The sequence below is a fragment of the Stenella coeruleoalba genome (genome assembly GCF_951394435.1).
Source record: "Stenella coeruleoalba genome assembly, chromosome: 3".
Classification (NCBI taxonomy): domain Eukaryota; kingdom Metazoa; phylum Chordata; class Mammalia; order Artiodactyla; family Delphinidae; genus Stenella; species Stenella coeruleoalba.
The window spans coordinates 47,027,552-47,050,723 of NC_137148.1; the positions used below are offsets into that span (position 1 = coordinate 47,027,552).

The following is a 23,172-nucleotide window of genomic DNA, read 5'->3' on the forward strand; positions in this document are numbered from 1 at the left end:
TGATGCTAAGGACACAGGGGTGAATGAGACAAGTCCTACTTTTAAGGAACTGTTGAGGAACGGTTGGTAAAGAGGGGAGTGAAGTTCAGCATGATAATTGTAACACCAAAGATAATAAAAGTGTATGTTTCTCAGCCTTGAGAGAGGTGGGATTGAGGAAAGAATCTGTTCAGAGGTATTATCGTAGCAAAAAGGAGAGTAACGGTGAGCCACTTGGAAGAATGGAAAGACACTCTAAGTAGGGGCATCACCTACTCAGAGGCTTGGAACGTATAGAGATGGTGCATGTGGAAAAATGCATCTAGTTCAAGGTAGAGAGAACTGCAGAAAAAGCGTGAAAAGCACCAAATCATTAATGATTTTCAAGTCATATTAAGGAGTTTAGACTTAATTCTGAGAACAATGGAGAATCACTGAAGCATTTTAAAGATGAGAAGTGGCAAGAATAATAACACTCTGGATGCTATATGGAAAATGGATAAAATAAGGCCAGCCTCAAGGGAGAGACATAAGATAGGACACTGCAATTTAAAAGATGATGAAGACCCGGACCAGAGTAGTGGCAGTCATAATGGTTAAAAAGTACATGGATTCAAGAATAGTAGAATCCACAGACTCTGACAATAAGTTCTATTTGGAGTGGAAAAAAGGGGAAAGGGTCCAAGATGACTCCCCAGTTCGTTACTTATCACTGAGTTAGGGAATACAGGGAGAGATGGAGATGTAGTGGAGAAGATGAGTTCTATACTGGGCATGCTGAGTTTGAGGCAACTTTGAGAAATCTAAGGAAACATGTCCACTAGATCTGACCTGGCCGTGTAGAGTTGAAGTTATCAGCACATGGGTATATCTTTTTTTTTTTTAACATCTTTATTGGAGTATAATTACTTTACAATGGTGTGATAGTTTCTGCTTTATAACAAAGTGAATCAGTTATACATATACATATGTTCCCATATCTCTTCCCTCTTGTGTCTCCCTCCCTCCCATCCTCCCTATCCCACCCCTCTAGGTGGTCACAAAGCACTGAGCTGATCTCCCTGTGCTATGCGGCTGCTTCCCACTAGCTATCTATTTTACGTTTGGTAGTGCATATGTGTCCATGTCACTCTCTCACTTTGTCCCAGCTTACCCTTCCCCCTCCCCATATCCTCAAGTCCATTCTCGTAGGTCTGTGTCTTTATTCCCGTCTTGCCCCTAGGTTCTTCATGACCTTTTTTTTTTTTTAGATTCCATATATATGTGTTAGCATATGGTATTTGTTTTTCTCTTTCTGACTTACTTCACTCTATATGACAGACTCTAGGTCCATGGGTATATCTTGATAACATTAGAATACGAGGTAAGCATGCCCAGTTAGAATGTGTAAAATGAGAAGAGATGCTCTAAAGACATTGGTCTCATAAGATGGTTTTAAGACCCATGTTACCTTAAGAGGGGAGAGGTTTTAACCTCTCACAATACACTGGAATGATTAGTTTATCCCATTTGCTAATTTTTAACTGGTAATGAAGAGGAGAACCTTGAAAGATGGTGTGTTAGGTAAATGTTGATGGTGGGGGTATAGTGGTATAAGATGGAGATAGAAATCAGGGTGTTCAACATTGATTCTAAAAAATAAGGGATAAAACCAACACAAACTGGGCTTCTTAGGCATCTGAGGAGAAACTAAAGTCAGTGACCATCACTTTAAAGAGAATAAGAGGTATGTGCTCTTCAATGACTCCACAAACTCGGGTACAAAAAAAAAAAAAACACCTAGGAAAGGATTATTTAAGTTTCATGGGTCATTGGAGGTCTCAGGTAGAGTTATCTAGACTGGTTGTTCTCAACTTCGTTGCAATCCAACTTGGGAAATTTTTAGAAATGCAAATATCCAGATGTCCTATAGTCCCTTGTTATTCAAATTGTGATCAACTACCAGTATCATTAGGCTCCCATGGGAGTTTGTTAATAATAATCTCAGACCCCATATCAGACCATGAATCAAAATCTATATTCGTGTAAGATTCCCCAGGAGATGTATATGCAGTTTGAGAAACATTACCTCTGAATCACTGGAAGGGCTTGTTAAAACACAGACTGCTAAATCAGGAGTGGGGTTTGTGAATTTGCATTTCTATCAAGTTCCCAAATGCTGCTGCTACTGTTGCAGGTCTGAGACCATATTTTGAGAACTTCTGCTATAGACTAATTAAATCAGAATCTCCCTAGGTGGGATCCAGGTATCAGTATATTTTAAAGCTCTCTAAATGATTCTAATTTACAGTCAATGTTGAGAACAACTGGTAAAGATATTTTTCTGCTCCTGATTACACAAAGAAGGAAATGAACATGAGAAGTTTAGCTATCCTCTCAACACTAGCTCAAACTCATGACTAAAATATTCTTTAATATAAAACGAATTTTGATTAATCACAGGAGAAACAAAAATGCTGCTTCATCCTTAGTGACTCACTTCCACAAACATATTTGGTTACTGTTGAAAAAAAAGGTCACCAAAAGTAATCATTAACTTAATCATCACCGTAACAATCAATTTATTAATTTCATTTTCTGATGATTCTTATTTAATTGGGAAATGGCATTTTGAAGGCCAGAATATGTTTCTTTTCATCATTTTTTTTTTTTTTTTTTTTTGCTCTACGCGGGCCTCTCACTGTTGTGGCCTCCTCCCGTTGCGGAGCACAGGCTCCGGACGCGTAGGCTCAGCGGCCATGGCTCACGGGCCCAGTCGCTCTGCGGCATGTGGGATCCTCCCGGACCAGGGCACGAACCCGTGTCCCCTGCATCGGCAGGCGGACTCCCAACCACTGCGCCACCAGGGAAGCCCCCATCATATTTTTTAATAGAAGCAATTCTGAATAAATCATTTTTCTCCAATCAGCCTGCAAAACCAATTATTTCTGTTCATCTGTTTGCTTTAGGTTTATTTTTTACCTTCTTTCTCTAGGTTCTTAAAGTGGAAGTTTAGAGTATGAGTTAAGACATTTTCTCTTTTCTAATGCATACATTTTAGTGCTATAAATTTCCCTCTCAGAACTGCTTTAGCTGTGTCCCATAAATATGTTGCATTTTTACTTTTATTCAGTTCAATGTATTTTTTTTAAATTTTCCTTGAGATTTCCTCTTTGACCCATGGATCAAAGGTGTATTGTTTGGTTTCCAAGAGTTTAGAGATTTTCCTGTTGTCCTTCTGTTATTCTTTTCTAGTTTAATTCCATTCTGGTCAGAGAGGCACACCTGTATAATTTCTATTATTTTTAAATTGGTTGAAGTTTTTATTATGTCTTCAGATATGATCTAAATTGATATAAGTTCTGTAGACATTTGAAAAAATTTGTATTTTACTGTTTGGGGGTGGAATATTCTCTAAATATTAAGATCCTATTGGTTGATGATGTTGTTGAGCTCTTCCATATCTTGGATGATTTCCTAACTAGTTGTTCTATCAATTGGTGCAAAAAAGGTATTGGAACTTTCAACTATAATTGTGGGTTTATCTATTTCTTGTTTCAGTTTTATCAGGTTTTGCTTCCATATTTTCAGCTCTGTCATTTGCTTTATACATATTTAGGAACAAATGTCTTCTTGATGAAGTGACCCTTTTACTATTAATACATAAAGACCCTCTCTGTCTCTGGTAATTTTCTTTGCTCTGATATTAATATAATCACTCTGCTTTTCTTTGATTAATGTTTACCTGATCTATATTTTTTAGCCTTTTCTCTTTTTTTTGGCTGCATCAGGTCTGAGTTGTAGCACATGGGACCTTCACTACAACATGCAGGATCTTTCCTTGCAGTACGTGAGCTCTTCGTTGTGGCACTTGGGCTTCTCTCTAGTTGTGGCACGCGGGCTCTCTAGCTGTGTCATGCGGGCTCCAGAGCGCATGGGCTCTATAGTTAGCAGCACGAGGGCTCTATAGTTGCGGCAGGTGGGCTTAGTTGCCCCATGGCATGTGGGATCCTAGTTCCCTAACCAGGGATTGAACCTGTGTCCCCTGCATTGGAAGGCGGATTCTTAACCACTGGACCACGAGGGAAGTCCCATACCCTATTATTTTCAACAAACCTACATCACTATATTTGAAGTGAGTTTCTCTCATAGACAGCATATAACTAAGTAATATTTTTTTATTTCATAATGACAATCTCTTAATTGATGCATTTGGATCATTTACATATAATGTAACAAAAATATGCTAGGGCTTAAGTCTGTCATTTTATCTTTTGTTTTCTGTTTGGTTTGTTTTGGTTTTCATTTCTCTGTTTTCTATATCCTATCTTCTTGTGGGTGACTTAAACATTTTTTAGAATTCCATTTTAATTTATCTATAGTGGTTTTGAGTGTATCTCTTTGTACAGCTTTTTCAGTAGTTACCCTAGGTATTCCATTATATATACATAACTTATCACAGTCTACTGGTGGTGTCATTTTACCAGTGCAAATGAATTATAGGAATCTCACCTCCCTTAACATCTCTTTACCCTCCTGCATTTATAATTGTCCTAAATATCTCTTCTACATATGTTTAGAACCACATCAGAAAGTGTTATAAATTTTGTCAATGAACAAACATAATTTAGAAAACTCAAGTGGAGAAGGGAAGTCTATTTTATTTATATATATTTTTGTTTATCATGTTCTTTTTTTTCTTCGCCACACCACACGGCTTGCAAGATCTTAGTTCCCTGACCAGGGATCGAACCCATGCCCTCAGCAGCAAAAGCACAGAGTCCTAACCACTGGACCGCCAGGAATTCCCTGCTCATCATGTTCTTTTTTCCTTCCTGATGTTCCAAGTTTCCATTATTTCCTTTATGTCTAGAGACTTTCTTTAGCTATTCTTTTAGGGTTGATCTGCTGGTGGCAAATTCCTTTGTTTTCATTTAAGAATGTCACACCAGCCCAGTGGGAAGAGGGAGGAAGACCTTATTATCTCCAGGTGGGTTTGGAAGGCCACACTTCCCATGTGGTCTCCACTGACACAGAGGGGAGGGCAGGCATACCAAAGTGAAGATATCCCCTACATGATCTTTTCTGACATTATCCCAGTGGGGCTTCAGGGTACCACATTAAAGCCTCACAAAGATGAAAATCTAGGCTTCCCACTTGGACTTTGTTGGCATGAAGGTGGGTGGGTCCATAGTTTTTTCTCCACTGTCTGCCTAGAGTTAGGGCAGTTATTGTCTAAAAGTTTTCTGTCATGCTAGGGTGTCTCTTTCCTGGTCCTTTGGCAAGAGAGAGCAGGTTTTTGTTGAGGATATTTTTTATCTGTACCCACTGTCATCTCTGGGTCACCAACTTCTTCAGTTCTAAGTCTGGGATACATGAGGCAAAAAGAAAACCCCAGGGAACTTACCAACTTACTACCATGTTGTTCTTTGGGTCCCAAGGTCCCTAATCAGACTGCCTTCTACCTTCTTAACTCCACCTTTCAGAGTATTCTTATTTTATATATACATACATCCATACACATATAATATATATGTATTATTATTTTATATAATAAGTATGTCTTATTTTAGTTATACATAACAGGAGGAATAGGGGAAAGCATGTGTACTCCATCTTCCTGGAAGCAGAACTCTCCATTCTTTAACATGATGAATGAACTAATGAATGTGAAGAACAGGTAACCCTTGGAGAACAGAAATTACCTGAAAACATTACCAAGTCACTAACAATGGCTAAAATATAATAAGAGGGTGAAGAAGTTTTCAAGAAGCAAATCAGGAACAAGTGCAAAATAAAGTTCTAGATATACTGAGGCAGGGAGAGCAACAGCTTATGGCCTCAGGCTTACATGACCAAATGTCAGAAACTGCTGGAATCTTAGCAACACCTGAGATCCGGATGCATCACAGGCCTGGGGAAGCTACGTAACCTCTCCTCACTAAATAGCATTATTGTGAGAACTGAATGAATTGATAAATACAAATAATGTATAGCAGGTGCCTGGCTCACCTTAAGGGCTCTATAAATGTTAATTATTAATGTTGTTAGCTAAAAATATGTATATTACCTAAAATAAGAGCTTCTGGAGATAACAGAAGTCTATCTGTATAATTATTAGGCCACAATTCTCCAAGGCTTGGAGGTCAGTGTTGAAGAAGAAACTGACCATCATCATTAAACTTAACATGGGGATCATTCTGCCAGTTACGAGAATTTTTACCTACTTCAAGGCACTTGCTTAAGTTCATAGGCAGCACCATTAATGTAGTTTAGAAAGAAATATTTTTTTTGAAAAAGAGATACATGCCAGGAAGGGTAGAACTAATTCTACCCCTACTCACCCTACTCTGTGACTACTCAGACTTCCACCGTCTACCAGACACCAATCTTCCCTAAACGTACTACAAAGTACCTCAAAATCACCAAGTCCAATATCAAACTTCTTGTTCTTGTTGAAACCTGCTCTTCCTCCAGATTTCCCTATTTCAGTGTCTCTCTAATGAACCATTAGCCTCTAAGGAAACCAAGACAGAAATCACAGTCATCCTTTATTCACCATTCCTAAAAAGTCACTAAGCATACTGACTCTATATCAAAAATACTTTGACTTTGTCACTCCTGTTTCTCTCCACTGTCATTTCTGTAATAGAGCTACCAACCCCACCCTTGCTCCCACCTGACCCAGTCCTTCATCCAGCCTCAACTTCTACTCCCTTCGCTTCCCTTCCTGCTCAGGAATGCAGCCAGATCAAGTGGTTTCCTAACATCTCCCGCAGCTCAATGCCTTTGTGCATCTGTTTCCCTCTGCCTAGAATGCCTTCTCCCTCTTCCCTTTATATCCCACCTGCAAACTCCTATTCATTCCTGAAAATGAAACTGAATAATGCTTTTCTCTTCATTTTTCCTAATAACTTGAGATCTAGATATAGCTGTTTTTCTACTATCTATCTTTTCCCACTAGGCTGTACGTTCCTCAAGGGCAGGGTCATGCATTTTTCATCTTTATAGTGTTAGGGCTGTTAAAAAAATGGTGGACTATGAAAACAAAGAGTCTTAAATTGAAACTTTAGCTTTGTCATTTCCCAAGTATGTGACCTTGGATAGTTTACTTTATATCCTGTCAACTAATTGGACTGAGAATATAACTTGCAGAGGTGTTGATCCTGTGAACCCTCAAAATAGTTGGGGGATACAGAGCCACAAAATGCCTTAAGTTAGTGGTCTATGATTAATCTCAAGTGCCTTTCAAATATGAATATCACTTCTGTGCATAATAAAATCAGGAAAGTTTGGGAAGCATGAAATTACTTAATTGACCAGTTTGTACATATGTAAATTATTGATGATAATGCCTGATTCAGAGGGTTATTGGAAGGATTTATATATGTTAAATAACCCAACTAGCACAAAGTCTGGGACATGGTTGGTACTCAACAAATGTTAGTTCTATTCATCTTCTTTTTATTTTTTTCTCTTTAAAGTCTTTTCTCCACTTTTCCGTTTCCTTTCTGCTCTAGCTTTTTAAAAAACATATATTTTTCAGTCATTTCTACACTTATTCTACTTCCTCTCTATTTATTTTACTTTACTCCAACCCAGTCTCCCCTTATATCCTTATTCTATCCTCATTCAGACTCAAGAACACACACTTCAAAGATATGGCTTTCCTCCACTCACTATGTATGCATACCAACACTGCACCATCACCCACAAAACACCAACTCTGAATGTTGAGAAAGCTTCAGCAAGAACTATTCCTCATAATAAAAATCTATGAGTGGAAGAAGAATTAATTTTCAAGGAGAATGAATCTCATTCAGGACAGGTTTAACACAACCAAAACTCAGAAAAGATAAGCAAAAGAAAAGGAAAAGTAATAGAAAAAGTAAAAAGAAAAGAAAAGAGATTATATTGTAATAGAAATAACATTGTTTCAAACAATATTCTTCAGCATATGAAACAAAGAAATCATCATCATTCTTGCAGTGAAGAATCTAAATTAATTGAAATTCATGTGACATAGCAATGAATCTCTTAAAAGGATGGAAAAGGGAGAAACCTAAAAAATGAGTGTTAAAAAACATTAGTCACGCACGGTGATTCAGGAAAAAGAATTACATGGTAAAAAACAGCTGGGGGGCTTCCCTGGTGGCGCAGTGGTTGAGAGTCCGCCTGCCGATGCAGGGGACGCGGGTTCGTGCCCCGGTCCGGGAAGATCCCACATGCCGCGGAGCAGCTGGGCCCGTGGGCCATAGCCGCTGAGCCTGCGCGTCTGGAGCCTGTGCTCCGCAACGGGAGAGGCCACAGCAGTGAGAGGCCCGCGTACCGCAAAAAAAAAAATAAAATAAAAAAAATTTTTAAAAATAAAAAAAAAACAGCTGGGATTTGCTGCACTTGATCTTCACTTTGCCAATAGAGATTGAACATTGCATTAACATATTACTGGTTGGAAGTCCTGTGGTAACTTATTTAATTTGGTCCAATATGGAGACTCCAAGTTTTCAACAACAGTGGAATCATTCTTTTTCTTTAAAGTAGCATCTCATATAAGTAGTACATTTTGGAAATCTTATTGATGAGTTTGTTTCCATTAAAACCAGGAAAGTGGGCTTCCCTGGTGGTGCAGTGGTTGGGAGTCCGCTTGCTGATGCAGGGGATGCGGGTTCGTGCCCCAGTCCGGGAGGATCCCACGTGCCGCGGAGGGGCTGGGCCTGTGGGCCATGGCCGCTGAGCCTGCGCGTCCGGAGCCTGTGCTCCATGGTGGGAGAGGCCGCGGCAGTGGGAGGCCCACGTACAGAAAAAAAAAAAAAAAAAAAAAAAACACCAGGAAAGTAAAATTATCAATTGGTTTTTGTATAAGTAAAATATTTAAACTTAAAATATTTTGAGTTTTAATACACCTATAATACTTTTCAATTTTTTGATAGTTTTTTACCTGCTTTAATGTTCTGGAAAAAAATTAACTGTTACAAATTTTTTTTCCTTTTGCCTTAGACTCCAGTATCCCTAGGCAGGGTCCTCAGTGGTTGCCTCTGAATGGTAGTGAGGGTTGATTGGGGAGGAGCATGAGGGAACTTTCTGGAGTGATGGAAATGCTCAGTATCTTGATAAGGGTATGAGTTACAAAAATGTATACATTTGTCAAAGCTCAGCAAATGTTCACTTACAAGCATGGCATTTCATTGTAAGTTTTATATAAAAAAGAAAAAGACCGTGAATAATGAATTCTAGTTAAAAATGTGCATGCTGAAGTATGCAGGGGAAAGAATACTTAAGTCTATCATTTACTCTGAATGCACAAAAATAAAATGGATTAGTCGATGGAGGGTTACCTGTATGTAATAAAGTCTAGTAAAATGTGAATGGTACAATTGGTGGTAGGTACATATTTGTGTAGTGTAAAATTCCTTCAACTTTGCAGTATGTTTGCCAATTTTCATAACAAGGTGCTAGGGAAAAGAGAAAATGAATAAAATGAAATGAAATGGAATTAAATAAAAAGCAGCATCTCAAAAAACAACAAAAAAGCAGCATCTCATAGAAATAATGAGAAGCTCTGGTCTGGAAACCACATGCAGACAATCATGATTTATTCACTACTGAATCACTATAGAATGCCTAATATGTGACAGGCACTGGGATATTATGACATCAATGAATAAAACAAGTAAAAATCCCTGCCCTCATGGAGCTCATATGCTAGTGGGCTAAGGGTAAGATAACACACTTACTAAATAACTAAACTGTATATTAGGCTAGAAGGTGACAAGTACTGTGAAGAATAAATAGTGCAGTTAAAATAGGACTGCAATTTTAAATAAGACAGTTGGAATAGATCTCAAAGAGAAGGTAAGATTTGTGCAAAGACTTGAGGGAGATGACATAATAAGCCAAGTGGAAAATCTTGAGGGGTAATCTACCGCAGGTGGACCTGTCATATTCTAAGATTAGCAGCAAGGCTGGTGTGGGCTGACAGATTTAGTGACTAGAGTAGTAGGATATAAGGTCAGGGAAGGAATGAAGGACCAGATAATGTAGAATGTTATAGGCTAAATTGTGACCCACAAAATTCATATGTTGACGCCCTCCCTAATCTCCAGTCCCTCAGAATGTGACTGTATTTGGAGACAGTGCCTTTGAAGAGGTAATTCAAAGTTAAAACTGGGTTGTTAGTGTGGGGCCTAATCTAATATGACTGGTGCCCTCATAAGAAGAGGAGGTTAGGAAACAAAGTGACAACCATGTGAGGAAACAGTGAGAAGGTGGCCATCTGCAAGCCAAGGAGAGAGGCCTCAAAAGAAACATACCTTGACCTTGAACTTCTAGCCTCTAGAATTTCTGTGGTTTAAGCTGCACAGCCTGTTATTTTTTTTTATGGCAGCCCATCCCTCCTAACTTTACAACAAGAACAAGCCAAATAAGTTCCCCAACCATGTTTGCTTGTTTGTTTAACTCCCAGAGAACTAGGAATACAAAGAAAGCTAAATGAATTAAATTCCAGGAAGGAAGGAATCCTTCCCAGCAAAGAAGAAACTCACTACTGCTTTCACCCCTGGTTTAGTGGGAAGAAGAGCAAATATGCTCTTGATAGGGGTAAGGAGAAAGTAGCTTAACTTGTAAAACTGTTCAACACTGTAAGTGGACTGATGTGATGGATTAGATCCCACAAAACCTCATCACAGAGGGAGGCTGTGGCCCTGACCCAGAGACACAGAGGCCTTTCCTGAGAGAAAGGCAGGAGCTCTCTGAAGGCTGAGGATAGGGAAGAACAGCCGAGAAACAACTGACTTCTTCATTATCCTTTACTATCTCCTTATTCTCCTTTCAATAACTGTTGAATCTGTAGTGATGTCACCTTTCTCATCCCTGATACTGGTAATTTGTCTCTTCTCTTTTATTCCCTGATCCATCCTAGCTAGGTTCATCAATACTATTGATCTTCTCAAAGAATCAATTTTTGTTTTCATTGATTTCCCCATTGTTTTTCTGTTTTCTATGCTCTTGATTTCTGTCTTGATCTTTATTATTTCCCTTCTTTTCTTTATTTTGGTTTTCATTGACTATTTTATAGTTTCTTATTGCAGTACGCGGGCCTCTCACTGTTGTGGCCTCTCCCGTTGTGGAGCACAGGCTCCGGACGCACAGGCTCAGCAGCCACAGCTCACGGGCCCAGCCGCTCCACGGCATGTGGGATCTTCCTGGACCCAGGCACGAACCTGTGTCCCCTGCATCAGCAGGTGGATTCTCAACCACTGTGCCACCAGGGAAGCCCTATAGTTTCTTAAGATAGAAGCTGAGGTCGTTGTTTTGGGACCTTTCTTTTTTCTAATATAGGCACCTACTGCTATAGATTTTTCCTTAAATACTGCTTCATGAGCATCCAATAAATTCTGATATGTTGTATGTACACTTTCATTTCATGTGAAATACCTTCTACTTTCCCTTTACATTTATTTTTGACCCACAGTGTATTAGTTTCCTATGGTTACCTCAATAAATTATCACAAACTGTGTATCTTAAATCAACAAAAATTTATTTTCTCACAATTCTGGAGGCTAGGAGTCCAAAATTAGAGTGTTAGCAAGGTCACACTTCCTCTAACAGCTCTAGAGGAGATTTCATTCCTTGCCTCTTCCAGCTTCTGTTGGCTCCATGTGTTATGTGGCTTATGGCTCTATAACCCCAATCTCTGCCTCTATCTTCATGTGGCCTTCTCCTCTGTGTCTGTGTGCTCTCCTTTTCTTTCTTTTATAAAGATACCTCTCATTGGACTTCGGACCCATATGGATAATCCAAGATTATCTCATCTGAAAATCCTTAACTGAATCACATCTGCAAAGAAGGTCGTATTCACAGGTTCCAGTGATTACAACATAGACATATCATTTTGGAAACCACAGATCAACCCACTACACAGGTATTATTCAGAAGTATGTTATTTGGTGTCCAGATATTTGGGGGCTTTCCAGACATGTTTCATTACTGATTTTTCATTTAATTTCATTGTGGTTAGAGAACATACTCTGCAATACCTTTAAACATATTGAGACTTATTTTTATGGCCCAAAATATAATTTATCTTGGCAAATGTTCTGTGTGCATTTGAAAAGAATGTATATTCTGCTGTTGTTGGGTGGAGTGCTCTAAAAATGTCAATAGGTCAAGTTAATTGACTGTGTTTTTCAAATCTATCTACTGATCTTCTGTCTACTTATTCTATCAATTTGTGACAGGGATAACATATTTCTGACTGTAACTATGAATAATGTGTACTATATTACCATGTTTTCTAACATTGTCTACATCTCACACCCATATGTTTACTGATACCTACACGGGTGGATACTTCCTAACAAATTCTCCCCCTCTTTTATTAGGAGTCCTGCCCATCGTTCTTCCTATTTTAGTTATAGATATTTTTCTATAAATTTTGGTTAATACGTAGGAGATATTTGACTCTGCAAAAATTTCAACTTCAGTTTTTACTCATCCTTTAAAATTCAAACTATACTTTTATAAGTGTTGTAAATTATGTTTATGTTCTTGGTTTCATGAGTTGTCTGCTCCTGATCGGGTGATATAATTCTGAATACAATCAAAGCCACTTATGAAGTTTTGTGAGAGGTACTAAGTGCTCTTCTAAAAACTTTTTAGTCTTAAATATTTAAATAGAAATGAGAAAACTGGTAACATTTTTTTTTCAAATATCAGATAGCAAGTTCAAGAAGCAGATTATACTAAACTTCTCATTACTGAGAAGTTACACATCATGAACTCAAATTTCTTTTTTGAGGCTTAATGTAGCTTAACACTTTACCTCATGGGAGTTACAATATGGAAAGAAGACATAAAAGACTTGGGTTGATTGGTCTGTATCACAGCAGGGCCTGCAAAATATACCAGGTCTCCCAGGGTGGCCACACTGTCTGAATAATTCACCTCTGGGCTGCTGTTATATTTGAGGGAGGCATTCAAAGGTCTATGAGTGACCATCTGCAGAAAAGGAAAAGGTAGGCCAGGACTGCATGAATTTCCCATGTACTGAGTCAAGCTCACTATTGGAAAAAAAAAATCTGTCTCATATTCAGCCAGTTCTGAGAAACAATCAGCTGAATGAATACAGTATAGTCACCTCTCAATATTAAAAATAGTACTATCTATAAGAACTAGGACAATGAATGGAAATATGAGACAAGGTCCAACAAAGCGATATGGTAAAACTGCAATTTGTCATAGGAGACAAATTTCCATCAAAATGATCATGCTAAAGTACAGAATATCTCAGTGTGGGAACTTTATCATTATTTCTACCTCTATTCAAAACTTACTTTGGTTCAGGTGCTATGCTAGGCAGTATAGGAAGCTATTAATATGACTATTATCTGACCTCATGGAAGTTAAAAATTAGTTGGTGATAAAATTTTATTCATGTTTATTATAAGATCTCTCAATAATAAAGTTATCATCTGGGTAAGAGGTCCTTGAGACAATCTCCTACCTAGAGCTGAGAACTCCTAAGAAATGGTACTTTTCAGGGATACTTTCTTTGGTCACCAGACTGTTCCCTAAAATAGTCAATGTATATAGGCCTTAATTATAATATTAAAGTTTGAATTAAGATAAAAATGCAGTATATGAAAAATGAGTGTGTGATTTGCTTTTAGCTGAAGGTTTAGAATGACTGATGGTTCACTTTGGCATGAGCTGTGTCATACAAAGGAGGCCTTAGTTGCACTTCTACAAGATAACCCAAGGCAATGACATCCTCCCCATCTATGCCATTGCTCTTGCACCAGAGGAGACCAACTGGTGGAATAGCAGTCTTCTGGGGCCAAACCAGACAGGTTTACTTGAAGATGCTTCTCCACCATTAGGACACCCAGAGTCATGAGACTCTAGAACACTTCACTCACCTTTCCTCCCCATAGTAAAGGAGAGAGCAGTTGGTGGCTTTCAATTTATCCTCTTGTTAGCCTTCCTATCTGACATATTCAGAATAGGTAGATGGCCAGTTTGTCAAATAAATATATTAAAGTTAAGAATCTTTAAAAATAATACCTAAACATTCTTCATAATAACATTTAAATGCACATAGTTTGCTATTCTTTTGATGTGAGGCCAAGACCTTTGCTTTATGTACGGATCTGCTAGTTAGATTTCTACATTTTACATAAAGCATTTTCATATGCATCATCTATGCTTTCAAGTTTTGTTTCTTTAGAATAAAGTGAGGAAATTAAAGACACGAGAAAAAATCTGAAGAATCATTCCATGATTCTTAGCCACTCACATTTTCCCATCTTTTATGATTGTCTCAGCCACACCTAATTCTAATTCAACAAGAATTTTGCTTTAGCAAATTGACTAGCAGTCTATTTTAGTTTTCATATAAACATTTCTCTTCACTTGTAGATGTTATATTCATTTACAGAACAATTAATTACATTATATAATAAAATAGCAAGTACAACTGTCATGTACAGATTCGGGACTCTTGGTGACATACATCACCACAAGGGGCACCTGAAGTACACAGGAGTAGGGAAGAACAGCCTTCTAGAATGTCATAGGCATTAGTGTTTAAACTTTCTGGAGGAAATAGAGAACGTCAGTTAGTCCACTTAGCTGGGAGATGGGATAAGAGGGATTCTGTTGTTGCTTATTAAGCTTGAGACTTTTGTAAAGGCCTACTTATTTAGAAAAGAAGAGAAAAAAAAAGAACATGCCTCAAGCTTCCCTCTACAACTAGAAAACTACCTTAATCAAAATACACAGATATAACCAAAAATTACAGAGAAGGAAACAATGAATTTCACCTGGCATTTAAGAATAAGAAAATTAAATTTCAGAAAATCAAGACAGCAAAGGAGGAGCAGCAGAGGAAGACTTCAACTCCATTGCTTCTGTGGAAGCAAAAGCTTATGTGATACAACACTACTAAAGTGAAAACAAAGAGATACTGCTTGACCAGCCCCAGTTCACTTCATACAAGTTCACAGAGTGACATGGTGCCCACAACATCTCAATGTCATCAACAATGAGTTGCAATAAAAATGACCCTGAAAGTTCCTTTCAGGTCTATTTGTACAAACTTTTGACAAGTGAACAGCACTTACTGATATAAATAAAGGCCGGCAGACCACATGACAGGTTTGCATAATTATAAAATTATATCAATGCAATCAGCAGATTCCAAGATTTGAAAAGCATTTTGAAACATTGCATAGTGCACATGTAAACGGGACAGAGTGATTTCAGTGTCTCTCAATCAAATATAGAGTTTTGAAGAAATAGCTAGTTCCAATGAAGATATTTTGGTCAGAAAACTTTAGGTAAACAAGATGCCCATTTGATACTAGCTCATTCCCTTCACATGAGTTCAGATATGGCTGTAGTCAATCTGTGTCACAACAATCCAGAAAACATGATAATTCTTAGCAGTGCCATAAGGAACTATTTAAGAACTAGTAGAATTAGTCTGTTTCCATAGAGACAAAGGAGATTTATACACACTCTGAAAGAAGCTTACAGGGTTATACCATTTCCATGAGTGTGACAAGCCATTGTAGATATTTAAGTAATAGTTTTCCAAAGGAAAAAGCAATATTTTCAAAGACCATTTATGGCAACGATGAAACGGTCATAGCTCTTTTATTTTAATATATGAGTTCCATAGACATTCATACTCCAAATATATACAGACACTTGTTTACATAAAATAAAACATCATAAATTACCATCTATGGTAAGATGTAGGTACAAACACCTGCAAATGATATCTTTGTAGAAACCATAGCATGATATCATATGGCCACCAAGTGATTCGGCCCTGCTTATTTCTAAAACTCCAGTCCATTACACTGACTACCATTACAGCTATTTAAGCATGAAATGTTTGCCCTCATTTTTATTCAGACACTTCATGGAAGATTTACTGTCAGCTATAAAATCATCTGAAAGGTAATTGAGTTTACAGCTGAGAAAAATAAGAAGCCTCCTAAACAATCTGAGAATATTGCCTTAGTGTCTTGTAGGTAGGGATGAACTTAAATTGAATGTGAAATTGGGGCAAAAGGTGACTTTTTAACAAGAACATTTTTTAAAACAAATGAGCAGAATGGCCTGTGGATGTTCAAGTTTCTCCCCCTTAATAAGAAAAAGCTTAGCCATAAAGAGAAGAAAACTTTAAAATGCCTCCAAAGTCCTCATAGTTCAAAAAATAGTATCAAGGGCCAAAGGTAGCTTCAAGACACTAGCCTCAGCTGTAAAAATTGTGAAAGGCTGGGTCAGTGAGGCTGACCACATGTAGGAAAAGGACACCTTTTCTCATAGGCGTGCCTTTTACCAGATACGTTTTATTTTCCAACAAATATAAAACCTAATTACATCCCCAAACCCTTTAATGCCCACTGTGTGTGCAAGGCACGGTTCTAGGTACCACAAAGGAACACAAAAATGATTTGTGGCCGCCACAAACTTAAGGTCTAGAGGGAAGATAAATAAATGAATAACTTTAGTACAAAGCAGAACGCAAGGAGGGCTACAAAGACAAAATGCGCTCTCTGCTGGATGGTGGAGCTCACCCAGCTGCCAGTGGGGCTGAGGGAACCTGGAGAATGAGCCCTGCCCACCCTGGTATTGCTGCGTAGGACAGGTGCCCCCTTCAGGCCTTAGGGCACGAAGGGCCGGCCTCTAGCGCACACCTGACAACAATGCTTCTGTACACATATGCTTCTCCAACTGTGGGCAGCTCTTCAAAGACAAGAACTAAATTTCTTATTTATCCTGTGTTCCTAGCACTTAGTTTAGGGTCTAGTACCTAGGAGGCAATCAATAAATATAAAATGGAAAATTTAATAAACTAAATTCCCTCAATCCGGAATGGGCCACTATCCCTTTTCTCTATACACACACATTCACATTTCTGAATATAAAATTCCTACCCAGGTCAAATGCTACTTCTTCCTTACAGCAATATTTAATCTTGCCTCTTTTTCCAAACCTAAGCAGAATTTTTTACCCTTTCCCTGGATTTTTCTGTAATCTATACCCCTCAGACTCCTAAAATGGTTTTAAAAGGCTGCATTAAATCAATGATTCTCTGTCGCTCTCATTTTCCACCCGCTCTCAACAGTTTGTGTGATTACCGCTATTTGTGACTGCTTTTCTGTGTAACCTCCTAGAGGGAGGGATCTAAACACCTCATTTTTATGCCTTCAGCGCCCTAAGAGAGCATCAATTTACTGGCTTAACAAGAACCTATTTAGCAACAATACTGAGCCTGAAGCTATATAAAATTTTAATTAAGTGAGATGATATTTCTAGACATGATTGAGAGATTCCAGCGTAACAGGGGTCTTCTTGACCTCCGCAGCCTTTTGCCTGCTCTAACACTGCTGTGTTTGCTCAAGGGCTATTGACACACAAGACTGTCCTGACACTAACGACTCCATGTATTATTTCCTTTCAAACCGCCAGCCACTGTTTTCCTCTAATTCATCTTCTGCCTGGATAATATCACAGGTGGGATACACTGATGTCCCTTCATCTATGTCTTACCTTACATGAAATAGAATAAGAGGTTAAATGACCATTTACCCCAAAATGGCAAGCAGCTTCTACCTTTGACCTCCAAAACTCTGCTACACATACATGAGTTTTCTTCAACCCTTGGGTAGGAGATTCCTGGATTAAAAATGCAAATGTGCTGCCCCCTCCTCCAAAAGTTTCAGGTCTCTTTAGTTGGCCCTTCATATCTTCACACATATAGGAAAATAAAACAAAACAAAAATAAAATGAGTGCCTTAAATGCACGTTGCTGAGCACATAGGAGAGACTAAGCTAAAAATTGTTGATTGGTAAAACATATGCAAAAGAAGTTTTCTAACTATAAGGAATCTTGTATGCAACTGGGTACTTTGTTTCACAGACAAATCTCAAGTCAGAGAATTCAAAACAACACTCAGAAAAATTCATTTTAAAAAGTCTGAGTCATGCTGAGCAGACGATAGCTGGTATTTTATGTGCTCTCATTTCGAAGTCTCTCATTTAAAAGGAATCATTCATATTTTCTCCAGAGAACATAAAGAATTTTTGTTACTTTCAATCACAGGTAAATTGGTTTTATTCTTGACACTGTGGCCATAATTGCAAAAGGAACGCTGAAGATCACAGTGGGATACAGGTATCTCACCGGAGCATTTCACATTCACCAGATTATGTCGTGTATGTACCTTGTATTTGAGAATTCATTCTACAGATGAATCTTAGAGATTGCTAATTTTCATAATAAACTAAAGCTGTTTATTCACGTAAGAGAAAACAGAGAGGGAACGTGTATAATTATATTTGAATCAACAGCTGCTGTGCCCACTAAAATCTTCCCCGTCTCCGATGAAGACACCATCACTATGTTTTTGTAACTAAAATAAAGGTGTTCTAAACGCAGATAATCTAAGGATCAGTCATCTTACTTTTATGTCTTTCCCCAGAGTAGTATAAAAGAAAATGGTTTATAACGTTTATAACGTTATAAACGTTAAAACATTTATAACGTTCAAATTTGTCAGTTGCTGGAAACACTGACAAAGTCCAATGTAGGCTGCTTCTAAACTCCTTGAAAACCCAAAGAAAACAACAGAATGGAAGGTCCAGTATAATTGCATTAAATGTGTCTGTGGGAACTCAAAATAAGCATGACATGTTGCCCTGATAAAAAAATTTCTGGCATAAACTTCAGACAATTTGGGTGATCCTAGAAATCATTATAATCTCTCACCATCTGTCTCTTCTAATTTCTCCATTCCTAACTTCTAATTTCTGTTCCGTTTTTCTCACCACAGCCCCAAAGTAAAGAGCCTGCTTTGAAGGTTAAAGCTCTTTCCCCACCCCTGTATGCAGACTTCCCTACTCCTAAAATAGCGATAAAAAGTAACTCTTGACTACCAATTACTGAGATGGTTATAGAATGTCCTATTGGACTATCCTCTGGTTAAATGTTTAAAGGTCAATTAAAATGCAAATTAACACTAGACAATGAAACGATTATGGCTAGAGCATGACAAGAGAAAAAGTCAGTTTCATCCAAAAATGCAAACTTTCGGAATCATAATTAAATGTGTAGCTATTTAGATTTGACAAAAAATTTTATGGCCTAGTAAAGGAATCAGGAAACCCCAGCTAAAATTGTGCCAGATAAGGGTTTCCAGTCTGGTCAAAAAAATGTCACTTTAGAGACACCACAATTTTGGCAGTACATCTTTTCATTTCATGTCACGGAATTGATTTTCCTGAACTGTTAGATTGAGTGGGTTAATGTAGCAAAACTCTGAGTTCTTTGGGAAAAGATGGAGATCATTTGGTATAGTAACTTACTGATGTGGAAGAAACATATCTCCAGATATGTTTAGAAAGGATTGCTGAATTACAAAGAGATTAGTATTGGCCAGTCTCATGTGTGAGTAGGAGTGATGTCTACTAGTGGCTTTAGTAAAATGTATACATACATATAGAGCATAGGCTTATTTCACATGGCCAGTCATTTCATCTGACAGTGGCCGATGGTGGAGATGAGTGGGAGAAAGTGAAATTAAAACAATAGAAGACCAATAGCAATAAGAGCATGACAGAAGGCACGAGGCACCAAAGAGAGACTCATATGAGAAGCAGAAGATTATACATCATAACAAAATATTGATTCACATTCTGAAGATCTCAGGGAGGCAAAAAAATGAAGAAGGAAAAACAGAAATTAATGATTGGTGAAAACTAAGAAATGACACACCTAATAAGAAATGACTGTGGAAGAGTCGAGAATTATTAATGGTTTGTTTATTAATATTAGTTAATATTATTTGAATTATTAATATAATCCATATTTGAAAAAAGCTAGATATTCATATGAAATAACTAATGGGACAGTATGCAGACACAAAGCAAATGCATAACGATTTTTTAAAATGTTCTTTCCTCTATGTATTCATTGCTACAAAAATAAAGTACAGCCCAATAATACAAGTAGACAAATGGTAAGTACTATAACAGAAGGAAAGAGGTCTGAATATTTTCTAAAGAAAAAAATGTTCTGCACTGTCTTGAAAGGATGTGAGGTAGCATCAGAAATTATTAAGATATTGTTGCTGGGTCTCCTGCTGGTCCAAAGAGCAGCATCTTTAACGAGCAATGAGCTGGGCACTGACTCAACATCTTGACATGGCCAACCTCCATGAGAGGCTGATAATATTGGTTCCTATCTTGGATATTTTCAGGGAAGTGGAAAACAAGTTAACCATCTGCCTTCCTTTAGCTGTAGTTTTAAAGTCATGATATTCCAAAAAAAAAAGCTAACTAAATGCCACAGATTAAATATCAAACTACTAATGATATCTACTATTCAGGTAATGTAAATGTAAGATTCCATTTTCCCATAGCATTCTTTGCACAAAGTCATCAGGATCAAAAGATATTGTTTGACAACATTAAAAAAAAATTACTTCTCTGAATTAAAAATCAAAAACATAATTAAAAGGTGAATGCCTAAACATAAAAATATCTGTTACAACATGCTGGACAAGAATAAAATCCTTATGAAAGAAAGAGATAATGAAGAAATCATGAAGAAAAACTTAAAATCCTAAAAAACAAATATATGGAAGACAGATTTTTACATTGCAACCTCATTAGTCATCTAAGAAATGCAAACTAAAACAATGACATTCTATCTGTAAATAACAAAAATAAAAATTGTAAGTCTGGGGCTTCCCTGGTGGCGCAGTGGTTGAGAGTCTGCCTGCCGATGCAGGGGACACGGGTTCGTGCCCCGGTCCGGGAAGATCCCACATGCCGCAGAGCGGCTGGGCCCGTGAGCCATGGCCGCTGAGCCTGCACGTCCGGAGCCTGTGCTCCGCAACGGGAGAGGCCACAACAGTGAGAGGCCCGCGTACCGCCAAAAAAAAAAAAAAAAAATTGTAACTCTGGCAAGTGGACAATGAAACAGGCATACTTACATATCTCTGATAGAATACAGTGAAACTGTCTTTTCAGAAAGCAATTCAGGAAGAGTTTTTGATCTGGAAGTCTCACAGCTGGGAATCTATTCTAAGTAAATAAACCAAAATGCAGATAAAAAATATGCACACAGATGTCCCCTTAAAAAATTGTATATTATATAAGGGAAAGTCCAACAATGAAAGAATCTTTAAGTAAATCATGATATACTTATATTATACAGACATATTATACAGTTTTTAGTTACACAGGAAAATATTTATGATAAATTGCTAATTAGAAAAGCAGGATTCAACATTTTACATTAGGTATGATGTCAAACTCAATGGCTCTGTGTGTGTGTTTGTGTGTGTGTATTTTTGTCCACTCCCACACATACATATAGAAAATTACATGCTAAGATAACTACCTCTAAAAGAAACACGTATTATCTTTTAATGAGAAAAACACATAATTAATGGAATAAAACTTTCTCTGTTTTCCAATAATGCTGTGCATTAAGAAATAAATATCATTTTGGACTAAATAAATTTGGTTTACAGTAACTGAGGATTATAAGAATCCTGGCAGAGTCTAGGCATGGCTGAGTAAAGCCTGTCTTCACTATATGCAAACTAGTCATTTAAACAAAGCTGAAAGACAGACATTTTCAGGGTATCAAATAATACTTATAACTGAGATACATTTGGCATGCTAAATACAAATCATTCTTTTTTATTTAAATATGCCAAGAATCTTTATTGATTAACTTGTAAACCTTAAGACAAAGCAGTATATATTTGAAACAACACAGAACACACTTCTTGCCAAGAGTTTATAAGGATCCTATAGTTCTTCCAAACAAATACAATTTTAGTGAATATTTAACTTAATTCTATAAAACACTCATAACCTTTTTTTTCTCAAGGGTTAAAAAGGCTATTTTCCCCAATTCTATGGTTTTTTAGATTTAATTACAAAGAAAAATATATGCAAAATATCTTATTTCTAAAATGGAAACATGTGCCCAGTTACATGAATAGCTTCTATCCCCCTGCCCAGCAAAAGATATTTCTAAGACTAGTTATTATCAATGAATTTATTGACATTATTATCAATGCCAATAAAAGTGGAAAGCCTTTAATTTCTCTCAATTCTACAACTAGTTTCCATAATCATGCTACACTGTCATTGCAACATATGAATAATTTTGAAGTGTCTCCTATTATGGTATAGCCCAAAATGATAATAGGCCCTTCTTTGCTGATGTATATTGAGGAACTCTAAAGTTTCCTGATTATTTGGGGTATCATTTTGCCAGTTATTATGTCTTTCTCTTGGTCCTGTTCATTTGTAAGTGTACAAATTCCTTTTTCTTTTCTTATCAAGAAAACTGACGAAATATTTCCTAAGCTATCTGCATTTGAAGAGTTATTAAAAAGATTCCTGAGTGTTGACTACCAGTTTACTTAAAACGCTTTTTCTTGAAATATTAAGCAGACAGAAATGGAATATCCATACTCATTTTTATTGTGCAATCGTATGACAATGGGTTTATGTGATGCTTTATAAAAGGTAATAACAATTAAATCCAAATACAAGATAACAAAAGAAGAATTCTCCAAGGAGAAAATTAATGATGTCAACATGCTGGAGAATTATTAAGATTAAAAAATATTACTTTAATTAAATGATATTTGATTCTACCTCCTTTGTAAGGAAATTTCCAACTTTGGAAAAATAACTCTGAGTACTACTATCAAAGTGGATCTAAAGAAAGATTTTTGGGCTTCCTTGATGGCACAGTGGTTAAGATTCTGCCTGCCAATGCAGGGGACACAGGTTCGAGCCCTGACCCAGGAAGATCCCACATGCCATGGAGCAGCTAAGCCCGCGTGCCACAACTACTGAGCCTACGCACTATAGTCCGAGAGCCACAACTACTGAAGCCTGTGCACCTAGAGCCCATGCTCCACAACAAGAGAAGCCACTGCAATGAGAAGACTGTGCACCAAAACGAAGAGTAGCCTGCACTTGTCAAAACTAGAGAAACCCGGGCTTCCCTGGTGGCGCAGTGGTTGAGAGTCCGCCTGCCAATGCAGGGGACATGGGTTCGTGCCCCGGTCCAGAAGGATCCCACATGCTGCAGAGCGGCTGGGCCCGTGAGCCATGGCCACTAAGCCTGCGCGTCCAGAGCCTGTGCTCCACAACAGGAGAGGCCACGA

The 23,172-nt window shown here is 37.6% G+C and overlaps 1 long non-coding RNA gene across 1 annotated transcript in view; it reads right to left on the minus strand.

Annotated features, from left to right (window-relative positions):
• Positions 1-23,172, minus strand: part of LOC307185013 — a 479,081-nt gene that overhangs the window by 274,098 nt on the left and 181,811 nt on the right. The window contains exon 4 of the long non-coding RNA XR_013827837.1: positions 20,968-21,058. This is a non-coding gene — a long non-coding RNA (uncharacterized lncRNA). The remainder of the gene's footprint in view (positions 1-20,967; positions 21,059-23,172) is intronic.